Below are 6156 nucleotides of genomic sequence, written 5' to 3'. Positions count from 1 at the left end.
AATAGACTGAAGGGTATTCTCATAGTATTTTATTTATGGACGATTGAACCATGTTTAGTAACAGTACTGTACTGCACTGCTGTATCATGTAGCTACTATCATTTGTCTTTGTATGGTTCTATAGGCTAATACAGGTTCATGATAAAAACAAGTTTTGTTTTACCATTACTCAGCACTGCACTAAGGCTGAATACAGCCATGACAGAAGACATCATCATTTAACGATAAGTTTCTGACCATTTAAGCTTGTACTTGTGTCATTTTGAGCACTGTTGTTAGTTTTACCTCATCGTGACTGCATCCCACGTGGGCATTTCCTTTAAATATGTAATCTCTTCCTGATTCTTTTAGGTCTATTTGTAATTGTCTTTCTTTCTTTTGTGTGACTTATTTTGAGTAAACCAACAAAAAAAAAAATCTGCAAGTCTGTTTCCTTTGTGAGACTACAATGACATCACAGATAAAATCTCTTCCACTGAAACAATATATAATTGATATGATTTGCTTGTTTAGCAACAAAATTCAGTGAAAGAGGATTTTAGGACGGTGGGACATAGAAAAGCTAAAAACAGCTTCACGCAGCTGTCAGGGTAAAATATCGCAGGCTAATTTCTTTACACATTAGAAACATGGTTTTAAATGTGTAACAGCTGGACAAGCACAGATGTCCTGCAGTTAAGAGTAATACCCCCTGCAGTGACATTAAACGGCCACCAGGAGGTGCCTTCATTCAATGTGTTGATCAGACATGTGTTACAAAATGTACATTCACAATACAGTACATTAAAACAAAAAAATATCTTGGTATAGAATTGAATTATGCAAGATAATTTGTAGACCTCAGAAATAATTTGCATTACACATATAAATTCAGTTTTGTTGAGTTGTAATTCATCCAGCAATTTGTAATAGAAATGGCATTAGTATGACTCTCTTTGAGAAAAACACACAGTAACGCAACATTAGAATGCATCATTATGACAGATAACGTTAATTAGATTCAGAATATCACCCTTTTAGTGGTGAACAGTAAATATTAGATACATTTCCTTAAATAACAGTTCATTTCATCCTTCAGGCTTGTCAGTCAATACAACTGTCTCAGCTGATTGTAAACTGTGTGTGCACACGCAACAATAAAAGTGGGTGCTCAGTGAGCGTGGCTCTGAATTTCAGCATCACCACTTGCATCTCATATTGTTCAGTGATTCAAAAAGAGGCGACAGTTCAGTCAGTAGGCAGAAACTAAATCTCTCACTGCTGTGAAATCAATAGTTACAATCATAACGTCATAAACTATATTCCAAACTAACTATTCTTTATCCTAATGCAAACATGCAATAATACAAAGAGCTTGTTATGAATAGGCTACATTATGGAAAGCTAAATTGAAGGTATTTATGCTCTCTCACTGTCAGTCTCACAAAAAAATTTCCCCTTTCAATACAGCACCTACTTAAAAAAAAAAAAAAAAAGGGTCCAGGAAAACAGCAAAAGGATTATTGTTCTGACAGCAACAATATACTGTAAAAAAAAAAAAAAAAAAAAAAAAAAATGATACACTGTGTGTATTGTGATCAACCACAGCACTGGACAAGTTGGCAATTTGGCCTGATGGTGGCACTAGATGAAAAGTCAAGTTGTCAAAGTTGTCGCTTCATATCATGAGGGACATGAATAGAATGTTTGTACCATATTTTGTGGCAATGATCCTATTGTAGTGGAGACATCTCACTCAAAACATGTTAGTGTCATCATAGTGGCACAAGAGGAAAGCCATTTGAATACAGTGTGTGGTGATGAAACGGCAACAACGAATGCATTTAAAGAAAAGGGGTTTAGCCCATGTGCCACCATGTTTTTTGGTCTCTTGTTCCAACACAAACATTTCTCTTACATATCTGCAAGACAACCTGCGCATGTCCTGCAGCTGACCCTCAGCTCTAGCCAGAAGTTAATTTCCCCACAGCAGTCAATAAAAATCAAACCATACCACAAGCACATGTGGCATCAACACACCTGTGCACATGCAGTAAATATTATACATGCAAATATGTGTTTGAGCTCATACTGTATGTATAATCTGTGTTTGCTGAGCCGACAGGCAGCACTCCCAGGTTTTAGTCACACTGTTAACACAGACTTATCAGTGTAGCTTTATCAACTCTGCAAACAAGCCTCTCTTGTAAGCTCTTCAGCATAAGCACGCACACATGCACTCACACACAAACACACACACTTGAATGACTCACAGAGGGTTACCTGCTTTATTGGATTCAAAGTTTAAACATTATTGCTTCTTCAAAGGACACGCACATGCACACACACACACACACACACTGAATCAGCATCAACACTGTAAACCTGTGTTATCTTATTTATCTTCTTTCTAATTGCCAGCCGTTGACAGTCTCATCCCATTATGTTCCAGCAGCTATGAAGCACAGATCACCTTGGATACATGATGTCTGACATGACTTGGACATAAATACCAATACTTTCTGTTTCCTATACACCGTTTACCAGAAATATTTGTTGGGTCACTCCCAGCACAATAAATCATCTTTCTTTCATTCTTCTTTTTTTCCCTCTACTTGATAAACTTGGCCATTGAGATTGAACTGTCTCCTACTTTCACTGCATGCGTGTGTGTGTGTGATCATTTGCATGGCTGTGTGTGCTGTAGGCTGCTTCCACTCCCCAGACAATATTATTACTGCCACTGGCACTAACTGAATTTTGAAAGTCAACACAAGTAGGCTATTCTGTTGTACAAATTAAGTGGAAACATTTCATAGGATCTGTCTCAGTACAGCACTATTTTTCCTCAATATAAAGATCACATTGAAGTCTTTTGATTATTGTCACAAAATTGCTGCCTTAATGTGTTCCCTTTGCATGAAAGTGTTTTTTGTTTGTTGTTTCAGACAAATTAACATAACCAAGTACGATTGAGACACTTTTTGCTTTTCCATTTTTGAACAGATATTGCAAAAAAAAAAAAAAACTATAGCCTACACAGAAAATAAGTGATTTTTCATATGCTGTTTAATATGTTTGTATACTAAGTTATTATTGATGAATATCATTTATTAGTTGTCTATTCTTTCCGCAGTCAGGTCATAAACATGAGGTGCATTTTTACCATGGTCCCGTCTCAACCATACCCCATACGTGTACAGTTGAGACGGCACCATGGTACAGTTGAGACACCTATTGAAACCCATTGATGATGACTGAACATCAATTGTAAATGCAATAAACTTTTTTTTAAATGACAATTTGATATTTCAATATAAATTAATTCATTCCAAACAATGGAATATTATTGTATTATATATATACAATATACATATTAGTATATTATAATTATATAACATAAAATTATAATATTAATAGTATATATTAATATAACACTGTTCAGGTATCACAAATATTAGTTCCATTTTCTTTGTTTTTTTTAGCCTTATTATGACTTATAACATCGTTAGCCTACACTGCACAACTTAACAGTGATGTGATGTAATAGAACTCTATCAGGGTACAGTTGAGACACCCCACTGACCACTTTGTGTATTTCTCTAGATTGTGCAGTGACCTAACATAGTAGGATAGCATGAAATATGTGAATATTTGGGGCACAAAATAACGTTTGCAATGATGTAAGTTGTGTTTGATGGTCACAAAAGGATAATAAGCTATTCATTGTGGAAGGCACATGGTAAAGTGAAATTCTTACCCTAGTAAAAATACTTTTGCTGATATCTTTGGACTGGAGATGTTAAAACTCTCCAAATTTCCCACAACCAAAGAGGATGCTAATATGCATGTGCTGAGTAAAAATGGTGGCTGAGCCTTGCTGCGCGGGCAAGATATTAAGGGTGTTTCAACTGTACACATGTCTCAACTATAGCCCACTGCACCCAAGGGGGCCCTGTGACATATTTGGTTATTCTGTGAGTTTGTGTTAAGAAGTGCCTTCCCACTAAGTTTAACTAATGAACAACCCCCTCCCAATGTATTGTGAAGCTGTATTTATTTATTTTTTTATTTTTTACAGGAGATTGGAAAATAGGAGTATGAACTCATACCTTGAACGCAACAAGTACCCCACCCCCTCCCTCCCTCCCTCCTCGCCGTTGTGGTTTGTACCTCATGTGTCATGAACGCAGCTCTACTTCAGACACCCAACACAGCCGACATGGACCGTCAAGCTGCACACAGACAAGCCGGAAAACACCGCACGCCTTCAAATTAAAGGCGCCAGCTTCTTTGGTATCGTTGTTTCTCCACGCGGTTTTCAACTGTTCAGTTTACTGTGTGTCTTTTTAAGAGGAGTTGTGGCTGCGGAGATACATCGACCATCTGCTAAATTCCAGCCGGGCTGCACACCTGTGTACTCTACTTTTGGTCAGTTGTTGCCTTTTATTATTAGGCTGTTTGGCTTTTACTGTAGTGTTCGGCCTAAATGACAGTTGTCTGAATAGTTGCTTTAACTACAGCCTAATCACATTTATTGCAGCTCGCATACCACGGCTTTTTGCATTAAGCCATTCGGCTACAACTAAGGTTTTTTAGTCGTCAAACTTGGCCTCTCTTATTCCTATTGTTGAAACCCAGACCGGAAGCAGTGTCATTGAAAACTGCGGCGTGCTTGACAGGCTGGTCCCACAAACCCGCACCGCCACAACAGCTGGGGGAGGATTTCCGACCGAGTCACAGCGAAGATGGTGGCAGCTACAGGAGAGGAGATAGTGCGCTCGCCCGGATAAGACGGAAAGGCAGCCGCCAAACTCCCGCAGTACGCCCGTCTTTATTTTTTGCCCCCCAACTCCAGCAGAGGGATATATCAGGAGGAAAAAGGGTGGCAACCAGCAGCGGACGGAAGAGGACGCACCACAGTCAGAGCGCACACAGTGTTGTATTTGTTGGACACATGCATGCCAGCGAAAACTAGAGCTATCCAGACCCGAGGAATTGGTTGAGATAAGGAGTCATTGCAGTTTGTGGGGGCGGTTTTTTGATAATCCCACCGAGGACACGTCCAAGGGGTTTCCTTTATTGCTCTGGGGATTTTCTACTTCTTTGCTCTGGGGGGAATGCGAGGGGAGGAAATCCAGCCTCCAAATAACCAGAGACTCCTAACTGGGTCTCCTCTCCAAACGCAGGAAATACGGCCTGGGAAAAAAAGTTTGGGAGCTTTTGGAAGCGAGAGGGGGCCTATCGCTGACGTTCTGCACGCTTTTTTTTTTACGACTTGTTTTTAAGTATTACTTTTTGTGTGTGTGTTGGACACTCCTGCTATTCCACAGAATAAGTTGAGGAAAAACATTCAAATGTTACACTTCGCTGGTGTTGTTATTGCAAGAGTTTTGATCATCACTATTTATAGACCAGCCTGTTCCGACCGAGGCTGTTCCTCATAGCTGTATGTTTTGCCAACTGCGCGCAACAAGTTGCAGACACTCCCAGCAGAGGCAAACCTACGCTAATTTGGGCCAGTGGATGGTATTTTCTGTGCTTCTCTTTTCGGATTACGCGTCTTTGAATAGCGCATACCCCTCCCCGACCCCCTCTTTGGAAGGCAGAGGGGGAATAAACGGTGGAGATCCGGAGAGGGAGTTCAGGAAAGGACGGGGCTGGATCCGTGGGAATAGGCCTGCCTGTCAGGCCTCTTCTGATCTGATTCTTGGACTGGACAGAGCTCCAAAATAACTCAGCCTGGAATATTTGCAAGGGCCCGCTGGAATAAAGATGGAAGGCCAGTGTGTGAGAATAAGAACTGTAAAGCCTTAGGAGACTGAGCAGTAAACAAGAAGGGATGGTAAAGTCTGCTTAATTACACATAAACCTTTTTTTTTATTAACGAAATGAACAATTAATTCCTGGATGGGCAATACTTTATGTGAAGCCATCACAGTATGTAAAATTAATGTAAAGCAAGAATTATTCATTTTTTGAGATATCTGATTGCTACTTCAGAAACAATATTTTTGTGTTGTTTCCACGCATTATTTCAGCACTAGCTGTTCATAACCACAAGACTTTGGGGTGTTCTTAAGAAGGGACAGGACGCAGAAACGGACCATTTGTCACGCACGTTGCAGGGATAAGAGACAGTGTAACTTTTGTAGCCACTTGCTGTGCACAACGCAC

Source organism: Trachurus trachurus (assembly GCF_905171665.1).
Source record: "Trachurus trachurus genome assembly, chromosome: 1".
In the NCBI taxonomy this organism is placed as follows: Eukaryota; Metazoa; Chordata; class Actinopteri; order Carangiformes; family Carangidae; genus Trachurus; species Trachurus trachurus.
The sequence above is the reverse complement of the archived record's forward strand: the minus strand, read 5'-3'. Positions refer to the sequence as shown.